Genomic DNA, 12,677 nt, shown 5'->3' on the forward strand with positions numbered 1-12,677 from the left:
TAGTCATAATGGACGGTGTATAATTTATTTCCAACTGTTCTTACTGGTACATGTTCCCAGGATTTGCTTTGAGGTTTTTTTTGTGTATTGATATTCATATTAAAGACCCTTTTTTCTATTCATTTAACAAGAAAATACAACTTTGTTATATATGGGTTCTGGAATTGCATTCACTAGCAAAAGATCTAGCTAATTTGCATATTCTTTTAAACATTCATTTTAATTAATTCCCTACTAGTTTTTTTTCGATTTTCTTATGGGATGATCATCTTTAGTCAACTATTACGTGTAATTATATTCATGCAGATATTCTACATGATTTATACTTGCGTAATATTTGCGTAAAAACCTTATAGTAAACAATAAACTCTTTCCATATATATTTATGTATATGTATATATATTTCTGTTTAAAAAATTTTGCCTACCAAATTCTTCCGAGAGTTTTTGGTTTACAGGCTCGAATAAACACATGTCTCAGTTTCTGTATGAATTAAAATATAATATTTATGGGTATTTTATGACCAGGCAATGCTGGGCAGCCTGCTGGTTTATACATATGTATGTGTATGTGTGTGTGCGTGTGTGTGTATTTTGGGTTAAATAAAGGGTTCTGTTTTATCATGTTGAGTGTTATTTTCACAACCTTTCTGACTTCTGCATGAGTGTCTTGTTAAACTTGGGAATCTTTCTGTGCAAGCTGAATGGAATTTCGGGGGTAGCATGCTCTCGTTCACTCTGCCATGACCAGGTAGAAATCTTAAGTTATTCGCAATTGTATTCCAAGTATCAACCGCGCTGAGAATTGAACCTTCAACCTCTAAAAGAGTGTCATGTAGAATTGAATTTTACCCAATACTTTATCCGTTATGCCATGGGTCTTTAAGGCCAAGTCTAGTATGAATTTTGGGAGCCTTAAACCTATTCTTGTTTTTAAGATGTGCAAAAACTCTGTACTAGGTCTGTTTAGCAGGTGATCGTCACTCAGCATCAGTGCTGTTTCTTGGAGTCGTCTTACTCTCCATCATTCTTCTCTAAATTTTACTTCGCCCTATAATGATAGATGGTTTCGCTTTTCCGTCTATATATGATCAGCCAGAGCCGACTCCACGTATTACAGCTTTCCAATGTTCTTCTAACCTTACGTTTTTTTTTAAATCTTATCATTGGATATTTTTCCATACATGGAATCACATACACACAGTTTTCAGTCATGACTTTTTCAAGATGCTTTTGGAAAGTTGAGTCACTCCTGCATATCGTTCTAGTGTCAAATGGACTACATACACTTTGACAAATCCTTCATATCTATATATCTAGAAAAGTGAGTATGTGTGTGTGTGTGTGTGTGTGTGTGTGTGTGTGTGTGTGTGAGGACAATTCTCAACCTATATATTCAACAAATTTTTGATCTAAAAGCTTGAAATTTGGTATATAGGGTCTTCAGACATGTGGAAAACGTTTTAATCTTTTTTTTCTGGAAAAAAGGGCTGTTAAGGGATCAAAATTGAACAATTAATACTTCGGGGATCATTGGATTTTTATCTGTTCGTTAACTATTTCACGAATGTGCATGCATGTATCGTTCACATGACAGATTCCTTATGTTAAAAATAAGTAGGTTTGAAAACACTTTTTAAAGACAGGTCAAGCTGGCCTAATGGTTATCGTACTTGACTCATTATCTCTAGGTTGTGGTATAGATCTCAGCTCGAGTACGCACATGTCTCAGTTTCTGTATGAATTAAAATATAATATGTGTTTTTTATGACTAGGCAACGCTGGACGCCCTGCTAGTATATACATGTGTGTGTGTGTATGTGTGTGTGGACAATTCTCAACCTATATACTCAACGAATTTTTGAACTACAGACTTAAAATTTGGTATATAGGGTTTTCACACATGTGGAAAACTTTAATCAGTTTTCATCCGATTAAAGGGCTGCTAAGGGGTCAAAGTTGAAAAATAAATACTTCGGGGGGTCATTAGATTTTTATCTGTTGTTCGATTGTTTTACGATTGCGCATGTGTGAATTGTTTACATTACAGATTCCTTATGTTAAGAATAAGTAGGGTTGAAAACACTTTTTAAAGATTGTGACAAACTGGCCTAATGGCTATCATACGTGGCTCACTGTCTTTAGGTTTTAGTTTCGATCTCAGCTTGAGTATTTTTTTATTTTGCTTACAAGAAGTGAACTGTTTCGAAACAAAAACAGAATACTCGCACGCACGTCTCATTTTCTTTCCGCTTTTTTTTTCTTTTTTTTTTACTTAAATTTCTTTTTAAAGGAATTTAATGATACATTTAATGCGTACGGTATTTCTGTTCATAATAAATAAAAGTTCTGCATTAATTAAAATATAATATTTATGCATATTTTGCAACTGGGCAACACCGTGCGGCCTTTTAGAATCGTTTATATCTATGATATAGAAACTGAGATGAGTTTTCGGGTGGCGTCCTCTGGTGTCTGGTCTGGATTTTTTGGCACTAATGTCATGTTCTTTGGATGGTTGTTTTCGTGGACAGTTTCTCTTAAACGGCCTGTTTCCTCTTAATATGCATTGCTGTTACTACATATTGCTTTTGTTTGGTGTTACTACACATTGCTTTTGTTTGGTGTTACTACACATTGCTTTTGTTTGGGGTTGTAAGCAACTGACGATTCCTTTCTTTATGGATGATGGAAGTTGAAGTTTAGTGAAAGTTGGCTTTGAAATCACTACTATGTATTGGTTGAAATGTAATAATCAATAAAATATGTGTTCTATTATAATAAATGTGCATAAATCTGCATGAATTAAAACATCACACTTAAGCGTATTTTACGCACGAACAACGCCGGACAGTCTGCTAGTCTTCTATACTATAAAAGCGAAAATGTGTGTGTGTGTTTGTGTGTGTGTGTGTATGTGCATTTTTTTTGTATGTCCGCCAAAGGCTTTTGGAGGGAGGGGGCGCTCGGGGTGGTTACGGTTTCTTAGAACTTTTTATATGCTGTCTAGATTATAATATGTCTGATTTATGAAACGAGGTCATATGTATCTTTTATGTTACAAAATTTGCGTTGTGATTTCAATTTCTCTACTACTATGGCGTGATGTTTGACCTAGAAAACCATATGTTGACGTTCAACCATCTGCTTTTTTAAACGTTTAATTTCACCCTTATTCAGTTCTTGCATAGCATCGTGGTAAATCATCAAGCTATTCATCTCAAGGCTTCGGGTTCGAGCTTACCTCCTTCCCCCAATTTTTTTTTTCTTTTCACCCGGGCAATGCCGGGCCCCCCCCCGCTATTCTAATATATAAAAGGCAAAATGTGTGTGTGTGTGTGTGTTTGTATGTTTCGCAAAAACTTTTTACAGAAGCGACAGAACCTGACGAAACTGGTATCGTTTTGAAGCTGGATGTCTTGGATGACAAATATCGAAAAATTGGCCAAAAACATTCACTCCTTCACCCTACATTCGGCTGTTGTGTACAAGGAGGCGTCGGTTTTTGCATTGCCACTTTTTTGCAAGTCATCCTCTCTTTTCGATTGACTAGCCTTAATTTCAACTTTGTCAACTTCCGGTCGGGTGATGGAAACATCGACTAAGAGGTGAGGTCTTTTTTTTTTTCCTTCTCCGCGTCATGGGGTTGAGCCTGCCTGACTACTACCACTTTTTTTTTTAACACCTCTGCCTACTGTTGTTTTAATCCCCTCCCTCCCCTCCGCTACTACCATTTTTACCCTCCCCAGGTTCTTACTACACCACGTACACACACCTTGGCACCCCTACTACTGCTGTTTTTAGCCCCACCCCACACGGGGGTCCTTACTACACCCTCCACCTAAATGATTGGGCAACACCGGGTACCCCCGTTAGTATATATATAAAAGTGAGTCTGTCTGTCTGTCTGTCTTTGTGATAATCGGTCTCTAACAAACTATTCTGTCAATTTTGGGTCTACAAACTTGAAAATTTATATATGGGGAATTCGTACCTGTGGAACAAATACAATTTGCTTTTTTAGCTGGTAAAAATAGCTGATAACGGGTCAAATTTGAAAACTTAGAACTTAGCAAGTGTAAGTCGACTAAACGTGTATTTTCTATGCGTGCACAAATATACATTTGATCAGTGCGAGTTATCAGCATGTCTAGGAAGCATAATTTGTTATTTGGTTCCTTTTCCATCATGAACTGATAGACGGTAGAGTTTATATGGTTTGGTAATATTTGAACATGTTACTGGTGAGGCCATAGTATAAATATATCATCCGTATGTCATAGCCACATTATTGGCTTTAGTGGTGCTGATTCTAATACCGTTTCCATTGCCAGTACTGGGGACAATAGCGATCCCATAGCTAGACCTTTTTCCTGCCGATATATATAAGATCCCATCATGAAGTATGTGGTTCCTACAGAGAAGGTCAACATCGCTATTATATTATCACTACCAGGGAGACCTGACATTGCCCGGAATTGAATGATGATCAGTGAATGTTTTACACTCCCATATTTTTTTCTTATCAGCGAAATCATGGAAATCGCCTATTTTTTTTTATCAAATCGATTGATTGCCTGCTCTAGTTGGAGGCCCATTGCGGTGCACCTGGGGGAAGCTTCACATGCCTCTCCACATTAACTGAGTCCACAATACATTGAAGTCTACATTGCACTGTAGAGAAACTAAAAAACTGTTGATTTTATAAAAGTATTTTTTTATGTATAATGGCTTGAATTAAAGTTTAAAATGCAAAAGTCAAATACCATGCTTCAATTGTGCTTTGAATAGAAACATTCATATCAAACACGCCCCTATCATATCAAAGAATCTACTGTTACTTTTATATTCCTCGCCTTACTGCTTGTGCGGTGATAATATCTTGAATTTCAGTTTAAAATGAAAAAGTCAAGTATCACAGTAAAAGTGTGCTTTAAACATTTTGAATGCACCCCTGATGCATCAAAGAACCTACTGTTGATTTTATAGGGTTGGCTTTACGGCTTATGTGATGATAATGGCTTGAATGAAAATTTAAAATGAAAAAATTAAGTAACATGGTGCAATTGTGCTTTAAACAGAAACATTTGAATGCGCCCCTGTCATATCAAAGAACCTACTGTTGATTTTATATGCCTGACCTTTTCGCTTGCATCATAATAAAACTTCTCAAATGCACTTGTGATGTTAAGCTGTATAAGGTGTTAACTTTGGTCAAAATCGCCTGTTCCTTCTTTCATCGGATTTTTTCGATTAACAATTATTGATACTTATTGAAGACATTCCGATACAAAACCGATCTAAAAACAAATAAAGTACTTTGTGTGAAATTTCATAAAAATTGGCCCAGCCGTTTTCGAGTCCATAGGAAATGAACTCACACACACAAAGTTTCTTTTATATAATAGAGATCTGTGATGTACGTGCGCTGCTTCAGTGAAGTCAATCTATCGCGTATCATCGTCATTTGTGAAAAAACTCATACTAGAATCACAATCTGGTTGGAATGAATGGAAGAAATGTTGATGTTTTTTTCCATGCTTTTTTGCTGAATTCTTTACATACGATGGAGATTTTCCTATCATTATATCGGCAAAGAATCGGCTCAATGGATGGCGTGCTAGACCTCATGCACTAATAATGGGTCTTAATGGAATACAGTCTTTATGACATCTTATGAAGATCATACACATGTGGTAGCTTGCAGTAATTCTAAACTAGTTGTTTGTATTTTGCAGGTGATATCAGTTTGTATTAGGCGGTATTAGCTTGTATTAGGTGGTATCAGTTTGTATTAGTTGGTATTAGGTGGTATCAGTTTGTATTAGGTGGTATCAGTTGGTATTAGGCGGTATTAGCTTGTATTAGGTGGTATTAGTTGGTATCAGTTTGTATTAGGTGCCCACAAAGTCTGGCTACATAATGTAGCCAGACTTTGTGGACACCCTGTATATATATATATATATATATATATATATATATATATATATAATGTGTGTGTATATATATATATATATATATATATATATATATATATATATATATATATATAATGTGTGTGTATATATATATTTAATGTGTATATATATATATATATATAATGTGCATATATATATAATGTATATATATATATAACGTGTATATATATAATTATATATATTTATATATATATATGTGTATATATTTATATATATATATATTTATATATATTTATATATATATTTATATATATATATATAATTTATATATATATAAATATATATATATTTATATATATGATGTATATATATAAATATATATATATTTATATATATATAATGTATATATATATATATAAATATATACATATAATGTACATATATATATACATATATATATAATGTATATATATATAAATATATATATAATGTCTATATATATATAAATATATATATATAATGTCTATATATATAAATATATATATATATATACAATGTCTGTATATATAAATATGTATATATATATATATATTTATATATAAATATATATATATATATAATGTAAATATATATATATAAATATATATATATATATAAATATAAAATGAAAATTACAATTGAATTTACCAAAATGATCCAAGATGGTAAAATTAAAGTAAATTATAAATATTAAAGAATTAATACTTATAAAATTATCTCAGCCAGATATATATATATATATATATATATATATATATATATATATATATATATATATATATATATATATATATATAAATATATATATATATATATATATATATATAAATATATATATATTTATATATATCTATATATATATAAATATATATATATATATAAATATATATATATAAATATATATATATATAAATATATATATATAAATATATATATATATATATATAAATATATATATAAATATATATATATATAAATATATATATAAATATATATATATATAAATATATATATAAATATATATATATATATATATATATATAAATCTATAATATAAATCTGTGTGTGTGTGTGTGTGTGTGTCTAGTCACGAATAGTCTCCTATATGGTTGACTATTTTAAAAAACTGATTATATATAATGATAGAAGATGTATCGAGACACAGGAATGGTTATGTTTGATCTGGCAGAACGATGGTTCATTAAAATTGTGGGGTCTGCGTTCGCGCCTGGTCCACAAAGTAAGGAAATAAAAAATAAAAAAAATAAAAAAAAACGTTTACAAGTGTTTTTGATATAGATGTACATAAGAATACTTTGATAAGTATGTTTTAACTTAAATAGGGATGGTATAATAAAATTGTGGGGTCTGCGTTTGCGCCTGGCCTCCATAGAATGGAAATAGTCACAAATTTTAATAAAGACTTTTCACATCTATCTGCGTAAGTATACTTTGATAATTATGTTTCAGTTTGAAGAAATATGGTATAATAAAATTATGGGGTGTTCGTTCGCACCTGACCTCCATAGACTGGAAATATGTCACAAAGTTTAACAAGGTTTTTTAATATAGATCCACAGAATATTGTGATAAGTGTTTCAGTGTGAACAGGTATGGTATAATAAATGATGGGGTTTATATATATATATATATATATATATATATATATATATATATATATATATATATACTTAGGGGATTAGAACAAGAGTCTAAAGAGCAGAGTATATTTTAATGTATCAGTAAATTCATTAATACAATTAAAATAAAAGAAAAGAAAGCAGTGCTCGTTGTAATGTAGATATATAATAAGCTTGATAGGCATATATATCCTAGAGCTATGTTAATATTGAGTAAGATGATTGATAATTTATAATTAAAATTAAAAATTGAAAATCGATTTCATAAGGAAAAACAAACAAAATCAATAAATTGTACGATCGTTTTGGAAACAATATTTTTATTGTGATAGACATTGAGTCTTGGACAATAATTCTATCATATAGTATTTTGAAACAAAGTCTCCTCATCAACAAAAATATTGGGTGGTTTTTTTTATAAAGACACCAAAACTAAACCTAGCATTTTTTAAGTAAGGCAGATGTATCTTTAAATGGTTCGCCTTCTAAAAGTCGTACATATTATCGTTAATGCCTTATATATTTTATAACTTACTAACTATATATATATATATATATATATATATATATATATATATATATATATATATATATATATATACACACACACACATGTATATATACACACATATATATATGTATATATATATTATATAATGTATATATATATATTATATAATGTATATATATATTATATATAATGTATATATATATTATATATAATGTATATATATATATTATATAATGTATATATATATATTATATAATGTATATATATATTATATAATGTATATATATATTATATAATGTGTATATATATTATATAATGTGTATATATATATATATTATATAATGTATATATAATGTATATATATATATATGTATGTATATAATGTATATATATATGTATATAATGTATATATATAATATATAATATATAATATATATATAATGTATATGTATATATATAATGTAATGTATATATATATATAATATATATAATATCTATATATAATGTGTATATATATATATATATATTTATATATATATAAAATGTATATATATAATGTATACGAACGTTCAAGGGGGGGGGGGCTTTATCACTACAATTTATAGAAAGCCGACATTTACTGGCCTATATGTGAACTGGTTGTCTTTTGTACCAAAATCACGTAAGGTCGGCTTAATTAATACTTTGGTACATAGAGCCCTCATGATTTGTTCGCCTAACAGATTGGACGCCGAACTCGATAAGATCAGGGAAATATTCATCAATAATGGTTATCCTGTTGACCTTATTGATGACTGTATTTTCCAAAAGGTTGCGGATTTTAAATCCCCTAAAAAGTTTGGACCCTTGAAATGCCCGGTTTATTTAAAATTACCGTGGATTGGGGAAAAGAGTAACAAACTTTCCAAACAGATTTGCAGAAGTATTTATGACTTCTTTTATTCTGTGTCCTTGCGTTTGGTATACACTACGAGACCTGCATTTCCTTCTTTTTGCAAGGATAGTTTGCCTTACATCCAAAATAGCAATATTGTATATCAATTCAAATGCCAGTGCGATGCTGGTTATGTTGGGCGAACATCCTTGCATCTTTTGACTCGTATAAACCAGCATGTTCCATCGAAGATCAGACAAGGAAGGATGAGGTCTGGTAGTCTCCCTCCATCTGCAGCTTTCGACTCTCAGCATTTGGTTGACAACCTGTACTGTGCCGATAGATATAAAATTGAATGGTTTGAGGTACTACATAGAGCGGACTCCAGAAACCATTTAAAGAATTTGGAGTCTGTCTCTATTGCTGTGCGGAAACCTTCTTTGTGCCGACAAAAGGAAACATCAAAAGCATTGTTTCTCTTTGGCGAACTTTGAATCTTTTCTCCCGCCTTTTTTTTCTTCTTCCCCTCGTTGTGCCAATGTTTTAATCGTTTTTTAAACGTTAATAAACTTTATTTTAGTGTCCCCGTAATTTTTGGCACATTGAATAGTTCCCCATCAGAACTCTTTACTTTCGACATAGTATTATTATTTTTACGCTGAAAGAGCTCTCGAGAGACTTCCGCCGATTATATTTAAAGATATATTTATAATGTATATATATAATGTATATATACATTATATATATATATAATGTATATATATATAATGTATATATACATTATATATATATATATAATGTATATATATATAATGTATATATATATAATGTATATATATATATATAATGTATATATATATGTATAATGTATATATATATATATATATATATATATATATATATATATAATGTATATATATGTAATGTATATATATATATAATGTACATATATATTATGTATATATATATATAATGTACATATATATTATGTATATATATATAATGTACATATATATTATGTATATATATAATGTGTATATATAATATGTATATACATATATATGTATGCATATATATAATATGTATATACATATATATGTATATATATATATAATGTGTATATATATATGTAATATGTATATATATAATGTATATATATAATCTATATATGTATGTATATATATAATCTATATATATATATATGCATATATATAATCTATATATATATGCATATATATATAATCTATATATATATGCATATATATAATCTATATATATATGCATATATATAATCTATATATATATGTATATATATAATCTATATATATATATATATATAATCTATATATATATGCATATATATAATCTATATATATATGCATATATATAATCTATATATATATGTATATATATAATCTCTCTCTCTATATATATATATAATCTATATATATATGCATATATATAATCTATATATATATATATATATATATATATATAATCTATATATATATATATGTGTATATATATAATCTATAGATATGTATATATATATATATAATCTATATATATATGTATATATAATCTATATATATGTATATATATAATCTATATATATGTATATATATAATCTATATATATGTATATATATAATCTATATATATATGTATATATATAATCTATATATATATGTATATATATAATCTATATATATATGTATATATATAATCTATATATATATGTATATATATAATCTATTTATATGTATATATATAATCTATATATATATGTATATATATAATCTATATATATATGTATATATATAATCTATATATATATATAATCTATATATATATGTATATATATAATCTCTATATATATGTATATATATAATCTATATATATATGTATATATATAATCTATATATATGTATATATATAATCTATATATATGTATATATATAATCTATATATATATGTATATATATAATCTATATATATATGTATATATATAATCTATATATATATGTATATATATAATCTATATATATATATGTATATATATAATCTATATATATATGTATATATATAATCTATATATATATGTATATATATAAGCTACTTGTGCATTGTAAAAACTTTCATTCTATGACTATAAGGAAATCAAAGCAATTAGAGTGGAAGAACGAAGATGAACACCGGTTGCTAAGACACCAGATGATTAACTCCCCTTGGGCAGTAAGAAACCAGTAGGTTAAAGTACGATTTCTCAATAGTCGATCAAAATCTATGTGATGGAATGCAAGGTGAGTGACACTATTCTGGCCTCTAATCTTACACTACATGGTAGAGACAATTCACAAAAATGAGAACTTATTCTCTATGCTGAGCACATTCTAGCGTTTGAGGGATATTTAAAAAAATTTTTTTATTACATTTTCACCCCAAACAAGGTACATTGCCATTTTGATGTAGGGGGCTACTTTTAGGGACATAAGCTACAGGGGTACTATGTGGGGAGTTGGGCAGCAAGATGTTGGTTCATGTTACACTTGAACTTCTGCATGTCAGTACAGTTGGGGAAGCAGGAACCCGGAAGGGAATTCCAAAGTTTAGCGATTCTGGGAGAGAAACTACTGAAGTAGACGGCTCTCTTACATCTAGGGATCTCAACTGTGAAGGGGTGGGATTTTGCTGCTTGTCGAGGGTATTTACGTCGAGGGGATACAAGTGCTCGCAGTTCGTCGGAGCATTCACCGTTAAAGTACTTGTAGAACAGGCAGAGGGATGCTACATTTCGTCGATGGGACAGAGGCTGAAGCTTAGATGACAGTTCAGGACCTATCAGATTGGCGACTCTCTTTTGAACCTTGTCTAGGAGTGAGAGACTAGTAGCAGATGCACCAGCCCAAATATGACAACAATACTCCATACATGGGCGAATGGTGGCCTTATAGAGATACAGGATACTTTCGGGCGTTAGTAGCTTTCTAGCACGGTGGAAAGAACCTACCTTTTTCGCAGCGGTCCTGGCCATACTCTCAATGTAATTGTTCCAACTCATGTTTCCTGTGAACGTTAGGCTGAGGAGTTTAAAAGATGTACTTTCAGATAAAGAGTGTTTGGCCATTGCTATTCATGGTAGAGAAAGTTTCTTGTAGTTATTGAAGGAAACACGTTTAGTCTTGGCAGCATTGAATGTGACCATCCATTTTTGTCTTATTAAGATAGACATTCCACCGCTAGAATGAATATCTGTATTTTATTTTGGATTCATCGGACTACTGTGCTCATCTTGAGCGTGATTTCCACAACATTTTGGTCGATGTAACCTCCAACCTTCTTCAGGTGTATCTTGTCGAACTCGGGAATTTGGACGGAATTTCGAGCGGAACCCTTTATTTACTTCACGGGGGTGGCATTCTCTTGTTCTGTCAGCCATTACTGGATAGAGGTCCTAAGTAATTCGCAATTGTATTTTTCGGTCGCCCACACTGAGGATTGAACCTTCAATAGAATATCACTTTTTTACAATTCATTTTTCCAAGTACTCTAACCACTGCGCTATGGGTCCTTGCGATTTAGTCCGACAAATCCAAATAATATGAATAACCAATCCTCATCTCAAAAATTCAGAAACGTCATGTCTTACTTGTTTTTTATTACACTGTGTTTAATAAATGCGTATATATTAGTACTT

At 29.6% G+C, this 12,677-nt stretch overlaps 1 protein-coding gene across 3 annotated transcripts in view; it reads right to left on the reverse strand.

Annotated features, from left to right (window-relative positions):
* The window catches only part of LOC145269510 (inositol polyphosphate 5-phosphatase K-like), a 300,729-nt gene that overhangs the window by 24,974 nt on the left and 263,078 nt on the right, over nt 1-12,677 (reverse strand). The window lies entirely within an intron of this gene.

This window comes from Euprymna scolopes, chromosome 45, assembly GCF_053919585.1.
Source record: "Euprymna scolopes isolate OS-2025 chromosome 45, ASM5391958v1, whole genome shotgun sequence".
Lineage (NCBI taxonomy): Eukaryota > Metazoa > Mollusca > Cephalopoda > Sepiida > Sepiolidae > Euprymna > Euprymna scolopes.